This window comes from Gadus morhua, chromosome 9 (assembly GCF_902167405.1).
Source record: "Gadus morhua chromosome 9, gadMor3.0, whole genome shotgun sequence".
Classification (NCBI taxonomy): Eukaryota; Metazoa; Chordata; class Actinopteri; order Gadiformes; family Gadidae; genus Gadus; species Gadus morhua.
The window spans coordinates 26,458,601-26,476,073 of record NC_044056.1 but is presented as its reverse complement, the minus strand read 5'-3'; the positions used below and the strand labels follow the sequence as shown (position 1 = coordinate 26,476,073).

Below are 17,473 nucleotides of genomic sequence, written 5' to 3'. Positions count from 1 at the left end.
TGGCCAGAGACGGGACTTGTACAGAAACAATGATTAGATCCATAATGAATGAACTGAATACGTTATTCCAGACTCAGAGCAACATATTTGAACGCAATGCATTACACTGCTTGGGCGTCATCGTTTGCGTGATCTTTTGAAGAAACGTAGCGTTGCAAAACCTGGGATGGACTAAGGTGGACCGCCGTCATTGCAGCTCTCTACTACGTCACTACACTGTCCACATGTTTCACAAATAGAGTTTGAGGAGACGTCGTCAGAGTCTGTATGTTGCTTAAATTCTCCAAAACAGTGGGCGCTAAAGATCAGCGCACGGTAGGCCATTGCATCCAATGAGCTCGAGTTGAAATAGTATAATGCTTACAGCACCTGGTATTCCCAGGCGGTCACCCATCCAAGTACTAACCAGGCCCGACCCTGCTTAGCTTCCGAGATCAGACGAGATCGGGCGTGCCTAAGGAGGTATGGCCGTAAGCAATTATAGACTTGACCATATTAGCTTTTATACAGGGGGAGGACGTAAGGAGTGAGAGCGCTGCCGTGGCCAGAGACGGGACTTGTACAGAAACAATGATTAGATCCATAATGAATGAATGAATACGTTATTCCAGACACAGAGCAACATATTTGAACGCAATGCAATACACTGCTTGGGCGTCATCGTTTGCGTGATCTTTTGAAGAAACGTAGCGTTGCAAAACCTGGGATGGACTAAGGTGGACCGCCGTCATTGCAGCTCTCTGCTACGTCACTACACGGTCCACATGTTTCACAAATAGAGTTTGAGGAGACGTCGTCAGAGTCTGTATGTTGCTTAAATTCTCCAAAACAGTGGGCGCTAAAGATCAGCGCATTGCATCCAATGAGCTCGAGTTGAAAAAGTATAATGATTACAGCACCTGGTATTCCCAGGCGGTCACCCATCCAAGTACTAACCAGGCCCGACCCTGCTTAGCTTCCGAGATCAGACGAGATCGGGCGTGCCTATGGTGGTATGGCCGTTAGCATTTATAGACTTGACCATGTAAGCTTTTATACAGGGGGAGGACGTAAGGAGTGAGAGCGCTGCCGTGGCCAGAGACGGGACTTGTACAGAAACAATGATTGGATCCATAATGAATGAATGAATACGTTATTCCAGACTCAGAGCAACATATTTGAACGCAATGCATTACACTGCTTGGGCGTCATCGTTTGCGTGATCTTTTGAAGAAACGTAGCGTTGCAAAACCTGGGATGGACTAAGGTGGACCGCCGTCATTGCAGCTCTCTACTACGTCACTACACTGTCCACATGTTTCACAAATAGAGTTTGAGGAGACGTCGTCAGAGTCTGTATGTTGCTTAAATTCTCTAAAACAGTGGGCGCTAAAGATCAGCGCACGGTAGGCCATTGCATCCAATGAGCTCGAGTTGAAATAGTATAATGCTTACAGCACCTGGTATTCCCAGGCGGTCACCCATCCAAGTACTAACCAGCCCCGACCCTGCTTAGCTTCCGAGATCAGACGAGATCGGGCGTGCCTAAGGTGGTATGGCCGTAAGCATTTATAGACTTGACCATATAAGCTTTTATACAGGAGGAGGACGTAAGGAGTGAGAGCGCTGCCGTGGCCAGAGACGGGACTTGTACAGAAACAATGATTAGATCCATAATGAATAAATGAATACGTTATTCCAGACTCAGAGTTACATATTTGAACGCAATGCATTACACTGCTTGGGCGTCATCGTTTGCGTGATCTTTTGAAGAAACGTAGCGTTGCAGAACCTGGGATGGACTAAGGTGGACCGCCGTCATTGCAGCTCTCTGCTACGTCACTACACTGTCCACATGTTTCACAAATAGAGTTTGAGGAGACGTCGTCAGAGTCTGTATGTTGCTTAAATTCTCCAAAACAGTGGGCGCTAAAGATCAGCGCACGGTAGGCCATTGCATCCAATGAGCTCGAGTTGAAAAAGTATAATGCTTACAGCACCAGGTATTCCCAGGCGGTCACCCATCCAAGTACTAACCAGGGCCGACCCTGCTTAGCTTCCGAGATCAGACGAGATCGGGCGTGCCTAAGGTGGTATGGCCGTAAGCAATTATAGACTTGACCATATTAGCTTTTATACAGGGGGAGGACGTAAGGATTGAGAGCGCTGCCGTGGCCAGAGACGGGACTTGTACAGAAACAATGATTAGATCCATAATGAATGAATGAATACGTTATTCCAGACTCAGAGCAACATATTTGAACGCAATGCATTACACTGCTTGGGCGTCATCGTTTGCGTGATCTTTTGAAGAAACGTAGCGTTGCAAAACCTGGGATGGACTAAGGTGGACCGCCGTCATTGCAGCTCTCTGCTACGTCACTACACTGTCCACATGTTTCACAAATAGAGTTTGAGGAGACGTCGTCAGAGTCTGTATGTTGCTTAAATTCTCCAAAACAGTGGGCGCTAAAGATCAGCGCACGGTAGGCCATTGCATCCAATGAGCTCGAGTTGAAAAAGTATAATGCTTACAGCACCAGGTATTCCCAGGCGGTCACCCATCCAAGTACTAACCAGGCCCGACCCTGCTTGGCTTCCGAGATCAGACGAGATCGGGCGTGCCTTTTTTTTTTTTTTTTTTATCTTTTTTTATTATTTTCCAGTTCACACATTTACAGCAACCGATAACAGAGTATTATTTACATACATCATCTCTGAGAAAAAAAAACTTTTACACACCCAACTTAATCCCCTTCCCTTATCCTTCCCACATCAATTAATCCTAATGAAGACAGCACAAATGTTGCGCCAAATCAGAAAATACAGCTCAATCTGCATGCCCCAGTCTTTTCACCAGTTAAACAAAATCTCCCCTCCCTCCCCTTCAAAGACTAATTTACTCCCACTCAAAAAGAAATGTTCCGCCTTCTCCCCTCCATACTTATACATTAAGTTCACATCTCTTTTCATTATTGATTTAAACAACATTTTTATTTTCACTTTCCGCCCCTCAAAGTGTGCGTAGTTCCTCCTGCAGACGACCGCGAGTCTGGCATGACTCAAAACAAAATTCATTAAACAAAAATTAACGTCTATTCTTTTTTCAAACGTGCCAAACAAAAACAATGTCCTCCACCCTCCCTCCAAGTCCAACTCAGCAGCCCAGTTATCTTTCAACAGTTCTTTCAAAAACTCAAAGAAATCAACTAACTCCCCACAGTCCAAAAAATAATGTAAAAAGCTCTCATGACCACTTTTGCAAACATCACACATCACATTTACATCATTATTAATCTTATTTAGCACCACGTTTGTATAAATCCTATTGTGTCTGATCAAGAAATCGTTGTTCTCACACTCTATACTATTATACCTTATCCCCATATTTGACCATATTTTCTTTACATTCAAACCCACAAACACTCTGCTCCACACTTTCTCAGCTGCCGGCTCCTTCATCACATCCACTATCAACCATCTGTATACTTTCTTCACACTCATTTCTCCCATTTTAATCTTTTTCCCATTCTCCATCACATATAGCTCAGGCATACTTGTCTCTCCCTTCACCACACATTCACTTTGTATGATCCTGGCCCACTCTAAGGGTATACTGGTTTTAATCTTTTCATATATTTTATTTATTTTCTCTCTATTATCCATCCCCTCCAGGTCACATACCTGATCATATATGCAATTATTTCTTAAGAATCCTGGGATGACCTCATAAATGATGTCCTTTATTTGTCTAATCCCTCCTTCTATGAATTTTGGCTCATATAATGTTTTGCCATTGTGTTTAATTTTTTCGTTTAAAAACAGGGGCAGTTTTACCAACGGTAGTATCCTCTCACATTCATATTGCATCTTAGGTAAGAATTTCCTCCAGGCTTCAAAGACCTCCCTATAAAATTCTGGTATGGTTATCGTCATTGACTGTTTTAGGCCCATGTACCACACATACTGTCCTATGCCACCCACATCATTCATATATTTCTCCATAAAATCCTTCCACCCATATTTATATCCTCCCACAATATATTTCTTCACCGTTTTAATCCTTAATGCTGTCTTTTTTGTTTCTATATCTAATAAATTCAGCCCTCCTTCACACCTTTTTCCCACCAGTGTCCCATGTGCAATCTTAACTCCTTTCCCCTCCCATATAAAATCACACACAATTTTGTTAAGGTCGTTCTTAACCCATATTGGCATTTCTAATACAGACAACACATACACATAGCCTGATAGTAGCAAACTATTAACCACTGTAACCTTTCCCTTTAACCTGAGCTTCCTTGCCTTCCACCTCCCACATACAGTTTTTATTTTGTTGATAACTCCTGTCCATGTTGTCTCAGTTGCCTCTTTAGTTTCAACACCTAAATATATGCCCAACACTTTAATATACCTATCCTGCACCCTTAAACCTACTCCCTCTCTCTCTATGTTACCTATATACATTATTTCTGATTTTTCTTTATTTATTCTAGCGCCCGACGCTCTCCCATATATCTCTGCCAATTCTAGCACCCTTTTCACACTGTTCCCATCCCTCACCGTTATTGTTGTGTCGTCTGCATATTGATTTATTGTATGTATGCTCCCAGATGGTAGTTGTATGCCCTGAACTCTTGCGTCGTTTTTAATTAGTAAGGCCAGGGGCTCTGCCGAAATGGCATAGAGCAACGCCGATAGGGGACATCCCTGCCTTATCGATCTCCCAAGACAAAATCTGTCAGTCAGCACTCCATTTACTTTGACACAGCTCCTTGCACCCTCGTACAACCTCCTGACCCACCCCACTAATCTCTCTCCAAATCCAAATCTCACCAGTAATCTAAATAAAAACTCATGCTCCACCCTATCAAATGCTTTATTCCAATCTATAGCTAACACTATTCCCCCTGTTCCGTCTCTCTTCATGAATTCTATTGTATCCCTAACTGTCGCTATTGTGTCAGCTATATCCCTACCTGGTATACTGTAACTTTGAGATGTTTTGATTATATCCCCTATCACTCGTTTTATTCTGTTAGCCAACACCTTGGCCAGAATTTTGTAATCTACATTTAGCAGACTTATAGGCCTATAATTCTGCAAGTCTAGTTTACTTCCTTTCTTCTTAAAAACTAAGGTAATCACACCTTCTACCATCCTACCCTGCACTATCCCTGTTTTCTCAGTCTCCCTGAATACCTCTACTAAAATTGATGCCATCTGCTCCTTATATACTTTATAAAATTCAATCCCTATCCCATCACTCCCAGGACTCTTCCCGCTTTTCAGCCCCTCTATCGCCTCCATCACCTCCATCCTACTTATCTCTCTGTCACACCATTTACTATCGTCCACACTCAGCTTGCTTTCGACACTATCCAGTACCTCCACTATACTGTCCTCCTCTAATCCACCTCTCTGATATAACTCCCCATAAAACTCTTGCACCCTCTCCAGTATGGCCACATAGTCTGCTACTACCTCCCCCTCCTTTTTCCTGATTTCGTGTATATATGTCCTGCTTTGTTTGCTTTTTTCTAGGCCCAGAAAATACGCTGTGCACCTTTCTCCCTCCAGCGCATATTTAGCTTTGCTCCGTAAAATTGCTCCTCTACATTTCTCTGCCTCATATCTCTGAAGTTCCATCTTTACCTCTATATAATTCTCCATGCTGTAACCTTCTTCATTCTCTGCTTTACTCAGCTCTACCCTCAGTCTTTCCCTCAACTCCTTCTCTTTCTTCATCATTTTCACTTTTCTTTTCTTACTGTACCAAATGCTTATTGATTTAATCTTATTCTTCACTTTCTCCCATATCTCCCCAATCTGAGTATCTGCCCTATTCTCTTCAACATATTCTTTAATTTTCTCATTCTCCATATCTAATAACTCCCTAATCTGTTGTTTATATTCATCCTCTTCAATATAACCTGCATTCAAAATCCACATCCCTCCCCCTATCTCCTCTCTCCCTACTTTAATTCTGAATCTCACCCCGTCGTGGTCACTCAGTGCATTTATTTCATGTCTTATTCTGTCTACATGTTTTATGTTCTCTCCCTGTGTTAAAACCAAATCTATCCTGCTTTGTTTCAGTACACCATCCCTCATTTGTCTCCTGGTGAATTCCCTCCTCTCTGGATTCTCATTTCTCCACACATCTACTAAATTCTTGTCCTTCATCATGTCTAACAAGCTCTCCCTCGACTTTTCCCATCTGAACACTACACCTTGCCCTATATCTAACCTGCTACATTTAGTATTAAAATCCCCTACTATTATACATCTCCCAATCACTAGCCCTTTCAGCTCCTCTATTATAATTCTTTTATCTATTTCTATATTCGGAACATATATATTAATTAGTCTAAACAACACATTTTGATACTTAAACTCTATGACTATTATCCTCCCTGTCCTATCTTTATATATCTCTTTTATCTCATCTACCCTATGTTTTTTAATCATTATAGCCACCCCTCTTGCGTTCTTAGCCCCGTTATTATAATAAATCTCCCCCCCCCACACCTCCTTTACCTCTATAACTTTTCCGTCATCCCAATTTGTCTCCTGTATGCATAGGATGTCACTTCTATATATATTTAAAAGTGACCTCAGTTTGCCTCTGTCCCTTAAACCATTCACATTAACAGAAGTTACTGTGGTCATGAGAGCTAAAAGAAAGAAAATATTTAAACCAAAAACCAAAGCAAGACTCACATGCCAGACCGCGGTCCTTTACTTCTCACTCCCCGTGTCTTCTCCTCCTCTGCTTTCCTTTTGGCGGCCAGTTCTTTTGTCTTCTTCCCTCCTTTTCGTCCTCTGCCCTCCTGTCTTTGCTCCTCATCTATTTTTTCCACCGGTTGTTCTGCTCTCCCTCGTTCATCGTCTGTATCCTCCGCCACATCATCGTCCTCCGCTTTTCCCCCCTGCTCCATCATCTGTTCGTCACCGTCCTTCTCAGCACTGTCGCCGCTGTCAGATCTATACCGCCATTCCAGTTCTTTTTCCGCTTCCTCGTTCTCACCTCCCGTCTCCTCTTCAGCTCCCCTTCCGTCATCGCTCTCTCCGTCCTTATCCTCCATTTGTTCTCCTCTCTCCTCCTCTCTCGCCGCTGCGTTCCGTTCCTCACACTCCCGCGCATAATGCCCTGTCTTCTGGCACCTGAAGCACTTGAAATCAGGGCACTCCCTGAAGATGTGTCCTGGCTTGATGCAGAGTCGGCACACCCGCACCTGTCGATCATGTATCACTCTAAAGTACTCCGCTCCTCTCAGTGTCTCTAACTTGGTTGAGTACGGGAGTGATCGTACCTGCTCATTAAAGCGGACTTTTAAAAATCTTGTCCCGTCCGCAATCTCCGTCCCCGGCCACTTGCGCCGTTTGATGACAGATATTGGCCGCACACCCCACTCCTCCAGCCTTGCCAGTATTGTTGCATCTTCCATGTAAACAGGCAAGTTAATAAATGACACCACCATGTCACTGTTCACAATCTCCCTGCCATGCACTAAGGCTCCTTTTACACGCACGCCATCCAGGAGCTTGCGCTTTCCCACCTCATCCTTCATGGTGATTTCATAGTTTTTTTCCCCTCTCACACGGCATCCGCTCACCACTCCACATTGCACTGCTACTTCCCGCAGAATATCCATCATGGAAATCACCGCTGTTCCCTCCACCTCAACGTCCACTGTCAGCTCTTTCCCGTACTCTTTCTGCCGTCCTTCTCCCGTTTCTGGCCGATTCTCAATCCCGTTCCTTCCCTCTTCCTCCAGTGCTCCAACTCCACTGCTAGGCATTGTCTGCTCCGGTCCTTTGTCTGCTGCCATGTGGTCCATCCGTCAAATGAAAGCCTCCCCAAACAGCAAAAAAAGCTGTGGGGAGATTTAGAACTATAATTAAATTACGATTTTGTCAAAAGAATATAATCTACAAATCAACAAGAAGAAAAAAACACCAGGCTGCTGTATCAGCCTACTCTGCCAACAAACTTTTTCCTGCTTCCTTCACTTCCTGCTTTGCGCACCTGAACGAGATCAGACGAGATCGGGCGTGCCTAAGGTGGTATGGCCGTAAGCATTTATAGACTTGACCATATTAGCTTTTATACAGGAGGAGGACGTAAGGAGTGAGAGCGCTGCCGTGGCCAGAGACGGGACTTGTACAGAAACAATGATTAGATCCATAATGAATGAATGAATACGTTATTCCAGACTCAGAGTTACATATTTGAACGCAATGCATTACACTGCTTGGGCGTCATCGTTTGCGTGATCTTTTGAAGAAACGTAGCGTTGCAAAACCTGGGATGGACTAAGGTGGACCGCCGTCATTGCAGCTCTCTGCTACAGTCACTACACTGTCCACATGTTTCACAAATAGAGTTTGAGGAGACGTCGTCAGAGTCTGTATGTTGCTTAAATTCTCCAAAACAGTGGGCGCTAAAGATCAGCGCACGGTAGGCCATTGCATCCAATGAGCTCGAGTTGAAAAAGTATAATGCTTACAGCACCTGGTATTCCCAGGCGGTCACCCATCCAAGTACTAACCAGGCCCCGACCCTGCTTAGCTTCCGAGATCAGACGAGATCGGGCGTGCCTAAGGTGGTATGGCCGTAAGCAATTATAGACTTGACCATATTAGCTTTTATACAGGGGGAGGACGTAAGGAGTGAGAGCGCTGCCGTGGCCAGAGACGGGACTTGTACAGAAACAATGATTAGATCCATAATGAATGAATGAATACGTTATTCCAGACTCAGAGCAACATATTTGAACGCAATGCATTACACTGCTTGGGCGTCATCGTTTGCGTGATCTTTTGAAGAAACGTAGCGTTGCAAAACCTGGGATGGACTAAGGTGGACCGCCGTCATTGCAGCTCTCTACTACGTCACTACACTGTCCACATGTTTCACAAATAGAGTTTGAGGAGACGTCGTCAGAGTCTGTATGTTGCTTAAATTCTCCAAAACAGTGGGCGCTAAAGATCAGCGCACGGTAGGCCATTGCATCCAATGAGCTCGAGTTGAAAAAGTATAATGCTTACAGCACCTGGTATTCCCAGGCGGTCACCCATCCAAGTACTAACCAGGCCCGACCCTGCTTAGCTTCCGAGATCAGACGAGATCGGGCGTGCCTAAGGTTGTATGGCCGTAAGCAATTATAGACTTGACCATATTAGCTTTTATACAGGGGGAGGACGTAAGGAGTGAGAGCGCTGCCGTGGCCAGAGACGGGACTTGTACAGAAACAATGATTAGATCCATAATGAATGAATGAATACGTTATTCCAGACTCAGAGCAACATATTTGAACGCAATGCATTACACTGCTTGGGCGTCATCGTTTGCGTGATCTTTTGAAGAAACGTAGCGTTGCAAAACCTGGGATGGACTAAGGTGGACCGCCGTCATTGCAGCTCTCTACTACGTCACTACACTGTCCACATGTTTCACAAATAGAGTTTGAGGAGACGTCGTCAGAGTCTGTATGTTGCTTAAATTCTCCAAAACAGTGGGCGCTAAAGATCAGCGCACGGTAGGCCATTGCATCCAATGAGCTCGAGTTGAAATAGTATAATGCTTACAGCACCTGGTATTCCCAGGCGGTCACCCATCGAAGTACTAACCAGGCCCGACCCTGCTTATCTTCCGAGATCAGACGAGATCGGGCGTGCCTAAGGTGGTATGGCCGTAAGCAATTATAGACTTGACCATATTAGCTTTTATACAGGGGGAGGACGTAAGGAGTGAGAGCGCTGCCGTGGCCAGAGACGGGACTTGTACAGAAACAATGATTAGATCCATAATGAATGAATGAATACGTTATTCCAGACTCAGAGCAACATATTTGAACGCAATGCATTACACTGCTTGGGCGTCATCGTTTGCGTGATCTTTTGAAGAAACGTAGCGTTGCAAAACCTGGGATGGACTAAGGTGGACCGCCGTCATTGCAGCTCTCTGCTACGTCACTACAGTGTCCACATGTTTCACAAATAGAGTTTGAGGAGACGTCGTCAGAGTCTGTATGTTGCTTAAATTCTCCAAAACAGTGGGCGCTAAAGATCAGCACGTAGGCCATTGCATCCAATGAGCTCGAGTTGAAAAAGTATAATGCTTACAGCACCTGGTATTCCCAGGCGGTCACCCATCCAAGTACTAACCAGGCCCGACCCTGCTTAGCTTCCGAGATCAGACGAGATCGGGCGTGCCTTTTTTTTTTTTTTTTTTATCTTTTTTTATTATCAAAAATATATTCCATTTAATACAATTACGCATTCATTTATACGTAAATCAATAAAAGTAAATGAAAAACAGTCCCACAAATTAAACCACCCTCAGAAACCGCACAAACAATTAACTAAACACACTTTCTCTTTTAAATTAAAAATAAGAACCACACAGCAAAAGCAATATCTTTTCCCGAATACACTTACCCTCGAAATTAAACCGCCCCTCAAACCCAAAGCACAAACCGAACAGCCAAACACAGAATCTTTTAACCTCGACCATTTACCCACAAAATTAAACCACCCCTCATTCGAAAAAACCACACAAAACCAAAATCCCCCCAAAAAAACCCCACTCTCCCACCTCCAAAAATAAGTCACCCCCTTTAAACCACCCAAATCAACCCCAAACGGTGCCCTGCTCAGTCATCCATACAATTCCATTCTCATTCACACCACATACTCCCGCGCTCTCTACAAACATACTCACAAACAAAGCCTCGTCCACAACATACAGCATTCGTAAGTGTCTTTTCCATTCATTCACAAACAGCCTCCATGCATCCAACTTTCTCCTTTCATACAGCGCAAAATTGCGTCTGTTAAAAATCGCCCTCCTTGCGAATCCAAAGATCATATTGATCATTTTCCAATTTCTATATTTCCTACTCACTCCCAAGAGTACAGACAATTCCCACCCCCGTTCCACCCAGCAGTCTCCCACACTGCACCCTCCCAGCAGCCCCTTGATTTTTCCCCAGAATTCCGCTAGCTCGCAACAATGCACAAAAATGTGATTCACGTCTTCATCCCCACTTTCACACACCATACACGTCCTCCCATACACTCCCCTGTGCATTTGGTGCAGGATGATGCATGTGAAAATCCTCCTGTGCCTTATCTTGAAATCAAGATCAAATATTGCATGCGGTGTGTGCGGTATGTTAATGTACTTCCACAAAATGTTGGGTGTAATGTCCGGATATGTGTCTGCCCATTTACTCTCACATGTGGGTTTTTGCACTCTATGTGTCAATGCATGCTTATACCAAATCTGTGTTTTGACATCAGTAATGGCGTGTGTCTCCCCCCCCAGGCACAGGAAGATTCCCACCGCATCATCCTGCCCAACCCTCCCCTTATTTCTAAACCCGTCCCCCCATTCACTCATCACACACTCTTCCACTCTCTCCAACACTTTCACAATCACTCCCCTCCTATATGTTATCCCCTTCCCTCTCATTATCCTAATCACTCTTTCTTTATCCCATCTCCCTCCCCTGTCAACTAGATCTCCCACCCGCTTCAGCCCCGCCCTCTCAAGAGCCACGCTCTTGATGACCCCTCCGCCCCCCTGTTTAAAATATGGGCTGGAGAGGAACGGCAGCCTCATCACAGACGCTCTTGACTCGCATACGAGTGTAGTCTTATCAAACAGCAGGAACCACGCGTTGAGCACCTCCTGGAAGAACCGCGGCAGATGTGCATATGCCGCTGCGTTCTGCGTCTGCAACAAATTGTCATTACTTAAGAGACCAAATGTGCTCAGCCACTGGCTGAAGTGGCCCTTCCAGGCCGCCTCCCGACTTGCATCCCTAAATTTGCCTATCAATTTAGTTCGTAACGCAGTTCTTTTTGCGAGTACGTCCATCAATCCTAGCCCACCCTGATCATTGACCCTTATCAGCGTTCTATGCGCTATACTGGCTGCTTTGCTCCTCCAAATAAAGTCTCTAACGACTTTAGCAATCTTCTGCTCAGCCCAAGTCGGAAGCGCACAAGTGCTCAAGGCATGGTTCACCTGCGACAACACTAGAGCATTGGTGACGGCCACCCTTCCCCTCAACAGCAGACCCCTAGCCCTCCACATATTCAGGGTCTTTTGCATACGCCCAATAACCTCCTTCCACGTCAAATCATCGCATTCATTCTCATCACTACCAACATACACTCCGAGCACTTTTCTTTTATTCTCCACTACTTTGAATCCCCATTTGTTATTTAGGTCTTTGTTCCTACCCATCCCCATTATTTCAGACTTTTCCATATTAATTTTTGCTCCTGAAGCTCTCTCATAAGTTGCTATATGTTTCAACACTATATCAACATCATTCTCACTTTTAACCATTACATTAATATCATCCGCATACTGCATTAAACTAATTTTTCCCTTACCTATTCCACACACTCTTTTATCATTCAAAATTAAAGCCGCCAACGGCTCCGCCACCATGCTGTAGAGCAGTGCTGACATTGGGCAGCCCTGCCTCACTGACCTCTTGACATCGAAAGAGTCAGTCAGAGCACCGTTACACTTAATTTTACTCTTAGCCCCCCCATAGAGCAAACCCACCCACCCCCTTAATTTAGTCCCAAATCCAAGTTTCTCCAGTACCCTCCCCAAAAAATCCTGATCCACCCTATCAAACGCTTTGTTTAAATCAATCCCCAGCCACAATCCTCCCACCCCTTCCATATCTCTTACTACCTGTTTTATTGTTATTATCGAATCCCCAATGTCCCTCCCCGGAATGCTATACGCTTGAGTTGGACCTATTACTGAACCTATTACCTACCTCATTCTATTCGCAAGTATCTTAGCAATTATTTTATAGTCAGTGTTGAGTAGACTGATTGGCCTATAGTTATCAAGATTTTTGTTATCACCCTTATTTTTATAAAAAATCGTAATTATGCCTAATCCCATACTCTCCGGGAGCCAGCCTGTTTTCTCCACATACTTGCAGAGTTTTTCAACCACCGGAGCCAGAATTCCCTTAAAGCCGACGTAAAACTCGGCTGTCAGACCATCACTCCCCGGGCTCTTATTCTTGTTTAGTCCATCAATAGCACTATAAATCTCTTGCACAGAAAATTCACAATCGCACCAAGCACTATCCTCTCTACTTAAAGTCCTCTCCAGTGCCTCTAAGGCCTCTCCCACACTATCCTCATCACATGCATCTTTTTTAAATAAACACTCATAATAATCCCTAACTACTTTTAATATCTCTTCCTTATCAGTTATTATTTGACCATTATTATCTAATACTTCCTTTATCTCCGTTTTATTTTGTTTTTGTTTTTCCAAACCCAGGAAAAAGGCTGTGCTCCTTTCCCCTTCATACATATATTGAATCCTGCTTCTAATAGCAGCCCCTCTACACTTCGCTACCTCTAAGGCACTCAATTTTTCTTTTAAATCCACATATTTTCCCGTACATATATTACCCTCCTCATCTAACAGTTTAATTTCCTCATTTAGTTGTTTTCTCAAATGAACCTCCTCTGCATTTTCCCTTTTCCTTTTTTCTATACCATACCTGACACATTTGTTTTTAATTCTTATTTTCACACTCTCCCACCACACACTCATATTCGCATCATCATTCCATTCATCCATCATTCTCTTCAAAAAAAACCCCATGCTCTTCACAAACACAGCATCTCCCAAAAAGCTGGCATTAAAGCACCAAGGCCTCTGGTTAACACTCCCTCCCCTCCCTCCCACCTCTAACCTAATCCCCGCGTGGTCACTCCAAGTATTATTGATGTATTCCACACTCTTAATTAATTTAACATTACCACTTTGTACCAACACAAAGTCAATTCTACTCTGTTTCAGAGTATTAGCAACAAGTTGCCTCCTTGAAAAAACCCTTTTCCACGGGTGTAGGACTCTCCATATGTCTACCAATTGATAGTTCTCCATCAAATCCCTAAGGGTTCGCCTAGTGCTGTCCCCTTTAAACGTATTGTTCCTCGACAAATCAGACCGAGTCAAAATAACATTAAAATCCCCCACAATCATACAGTTAGGGTTGCACCACACATTCAAACCAGCCAAAAAACCCCTCCTCTCCTTCTCCCCATTGGGTGCATATAAATTAATTATTCTAAGTTCCCTCCCCTCATAAACACAATCAACAACTAACAACCTCCCCTCTAAATCTCTATGAACTAAATTGATCCCCGTTATTTTAGCACTATTAAAGCATATCGCCACTCCCCTGGCCCTGGGAGTCCCTTCAGAAACATAAATCTGGCCTTTCCACTGCTTTCTACTCATATTCAGTAGGTTGTCATCCCACCTAGTTTCCTGCAAACACAAAATATCAGCTCTTATGTCCAATATGGCATTTCTTTTATATTCAGTTCTCAAACCGTTCGCATTCAGGGAAAAGATAACCAAAGCCATAAATAATAAAAATAAAATAAGGAAAAACCAACGAAAAAGAGCCAGCTAGCACATTAACCTTCATCAAAAAAATTAACAATTCTTGTTCTTCTTCCCCCTCCCCTCCGTTTCTTGCCCCGCGGACAGCCTTCTTTTCGCCTCCCTTAGCTCCTCCATGTCCATATCACTCCCCGAGCTCCCCTCCCTCCCAGTATTATCAACAAAATCCCCACTCTCACCCACCTCATCATTGCCCCAAGTCATTTTAAGTATAGTTTTCCCCGTCCCATCCCCAAACATTCTTACCCCTTCCCGTCTTTCACCTCTGCCTCTCGCGCTCCTGTCTCCCTTCCGCCGCGGCAGGCCCTCGCTCCGCTCTCCCCTCAGGTCCGCAGGCTGGCCCGAGGTGAGCTCCTCCTCCAACAACGTGGGGAATTCCTCCCCCCCAGAGGCACCGTCCCGGTCCATGCTCGCGCCCATGCCCTCCTCCTCGTCCTCACCACCACCGTCGTCCGGCGCCCCCGGTTCACTGCCATCCAGCTCGCCGCCATCCTCCTCCGCCTCCTTCTCCACCGGGCATATACAGTCTCTCTCTCTCCTCCGGCATGTCAGACACTTTACCACCCCTGTGGCACACTCCCGAGCGTAGTGGCCCTGGCATCCGCAATTATGGCAGGTAAAATCCGGGCACTCACGCAGGATGTGGCCCGGCTGCATACAGCTCCTACATACCTTCATCTGACGGTCATGGATTACTCTAAAGTATTCAACACCCGTTGCCGTGTTGAATTTAGTAGAATATGGCAAGGATTGCACGAGCTCATTAAATTTGACCCGTACAATCCTTGTTCCATCGGCAATATTGGTGCCCGGCCACATCCTCCTCTTAATAGACGAAATCGCCCGGACTCCCCACCCACTTAGTTTATCCAGGATTTCGTCATCAGAAGTGTATGCTGGCAGGGTAAGAAAAGAGACCACCAGCTCGTCATTGCAAAGTTCTCTGGCAGTAATCCTAGTGTTGTGTATTTTAAACCCATCGAGCAGACGGTCCTTCCCCCTCTCTCCGCACACCGTCACCTCCAGCTTCCCGAGGGCCAGCACCCTACAGGCCCTTATTTCTCCGCACACAACCGCCATAGCCTTCATTAATTCTCCTATGGGTATAACGTCCCCGCACTGCTCCACGCAAACCGTGAGCCTCCTCTCATACTTGCGCTCTATCTTCTTTATCCCGTCCACTGTTTCTCCACCAGCCACCTGCTCATGCCTGCCTCCAGCCGCCTTGCCGTTCCCATCTCCCCCGCTCTCTCCTTCTCTCCTTTCTCCTCCCGACTCCTCCGCAATACTCCTTCCTCCTCGCAACCCGCCAGCTTTTCCGTCCTCCTCCACCTCACGTCCTGCTCCATTCACCGTCCCTCCAGCACGCTGCCCGCCGGCACTCATTTCCCCCGGTGGCTTCGCCGAAGCTAGGCCCCGGATCATTCTCGCCTCCACAGTTGCAAACGAACAAAAACGACTGAAAAAAAATATATATAATAACTCAGGGCAATCCCCCAACAGTCTATGACTGCGGGGGACGAAAAAAAACACAAAATAACTGGGTTGTTAGACCAGATAGCAATACTCCAAAGAAAACTCTCTCCACCAAAACAAACAATTTACCATGCGGCTGTCCAAAAACACTACGTACTCCGACACTGTAGGGGGCGCCAGGGTGGTATGGCCGTAAGCAATTATAGACTTGACCATATTAGCTTTTATACAGGGGGAGGACGTAAGGAGTGAGAGCGCTGCCGTGGCCAGAGACGGGACTTGTACAGAAACAATGATTAGATCCATAATGAATGAATATATACGTTATTCCAGACTCAGAGTTACATATTTGAACGCAATGCATTACACTGCTTGGGCGTCATCGTTTGCGTGATCTTTTGAAGAAACGTAGCGTTGCAGAACCTGGGATGGACTAAGGTGGACCGCCGTCATTGCAGCTCTCTGCTACGTCACTACACTGTCCACATGTTTCACAAATAGAGTTTGAGGAGACGTCGTCAGAGTCTGTATGTTGCTTAAATTCTCCAAAACAGTGGGCGCTAAAGATCAGCGCACGGTAGGCCATTGCATCCAATGAGCTCGAGTTGAAATAGTATAATGCTTACAGCACCTGGTATTCCCAGGCGGTCACCCATCCAAGTACTAACCAGGCCCGACCCTGCTTAGCTTCCGAGATCAGACGAGATCGTGCGTACCTAAGGTAGTATGGCCGTAAGCAATTATAGACTTGACCATATTAGCTTTTATACAGGGGGAGGACGTAAGGAGTGAGAGCGCTGCCGTGGCCAGAGACGGGACTTGTACAGAAACAATGATTAGATCCATAATGAATGAATGAATACGTTATTCCAGACTCAGAGTTACATATTTGAACGCAATGCATTACACTGCTTGGACGTCATCGTTTGCGTGATCTTTTGAAGAAACGTAGCGTTGCAAAACCTGGGATGGACTAATGTGGACCGCCGTCATTGCAGCTCTCTGCTACATCACTACACTGTCCACATGTTTCACAAATAGAGTTTGAGGAGACGTCGTCAGAGTCTGTATGTTGCTTAAATTCTCCAAAACAGTGGGCGCTAAAGATCAGCGCACGGTAGGCCATTGCATCCAATGAGCTCGAGTTGAAATAGTATAATGCTTACAGCACCTGGTATTCCCAGGCGGTCACCCATCCAAGTACTAACCAGGCCCGACCCTGCTTAGCTTCCGAGATCAGACGAGATCGGGCGTGCCTTTTTTTTTTTTTTTTTTTATCTTTTTTTATTATTTTCCAGTTCACACATTTACAGCAACCGATAACAGAGTATTATTTACATACATCATCTCTGAGAAAAAAAACTTTTACACACCCAACTTAATCCCCTTCCCTTATCCTTCCCACATCACTTAATCCTAATGAAGACAGCACAAATGTTGCGCCAAATCAGAAAATACAGATCAATCTGCATGCCCCAGTCTTTTCACCAGTTAAACAAAATCTCCCCTCCCTCCCCTTCAAAGACTAATTTACTCCCACTC

General features: G+C 45.0%; 8 non-coding genes across 8 annotated transcripts; all 8 read right to left on the bottom strand.

Annotated features, from left to right (window-relative positions):
- Positions 1-357: 357 nt before the first annotated feature.
- Positions 358-476, bottom strand: LOC115551545 (5S ribosomal RNA). Its single transcript, XR_003978052.1, has one exon. It is a non-coding gene; the product is annotated as a 5S ribosomal RNA (ribosomal RNA).
- Positions 477-887: 411 nt separating this feature from the next.
- On the bottom strand, positions 888-1,006 carry LOC115551599 (5S ribosomal RNA). The gene has a single exon (XR_003978102.1). It is a non-coding gene; the product is annotated as a 5S ribosomal RNA (ribosomal RNA).
- A 421-nt stretch (positions 1,007-1,427) lies between these two features.
- On the bottom strand, positions 1,428-1,546 carry LOC115551598 (5S ribosomal RNA). Its single transcript, XR_003978101.1, has one exon. It is a non-coding gene; the product is annotated as a 5S ribosomal RNA (ribosomal RNA).
- A 421-nt stretch (positions 1,547-1,967) lies between these two features.
- LOC115551575 (5S ribosomal RNA) lies at positions 1,968-2,086 on the bottom strand. The gene has a single exon (XR_003978080.1). It is a non-coding gene; the product is annotated as a 5S ribosomal RNA (ribosomal RNA).
- A 6,399-nt stretch (positions 2,087-8,485) lies between these two features.
- On the bottom strand, positions 8,486-8,605 carry LOC115551574 (5S ribosomal RNA). The gene has a single exon (XR_003978079.1). It is a non-coding gene; the product is annotated as a 5S ribosomal RNA (ribosomal RNA).
- Positions 8,606-9,026: 421 nt separating this feature from the next.
- Positions 9,027-9,145, bottom strand: LOC115551589 (5S ribosomal RNA). The gene has a single exon (XR_003978093.1). It is a non-coding gene; the product is annotated as a 5S ribosomal RNA (ribosomal RNA).
- Positions 9,146-9,566: 421 nt separating this feature from the next.
- On the bottom strand, positions 9,567-9,685 carry LOC115551564 (5S ribosomal RNA). The gene has a single exon (XR_003978070.1). It is a non-coding gene; the product is annotated as a 5S ribosomal RNA (ribosomal RNA).
- A 6,865-nt stretch (positions 9,686-16,550) lies between these two features.
- On the bottom strand, positions 16,551-16,669 carry LOC115551596 (5S ribosomal RNA). The gene has a single exon (XR_003978100.1). It is a non-coding gene; the product is annotated as a 5S ribosomal RNA (ribosomal RNA).
- Positions 16,670-17,473: the final 804 nt, after the last annotated feature.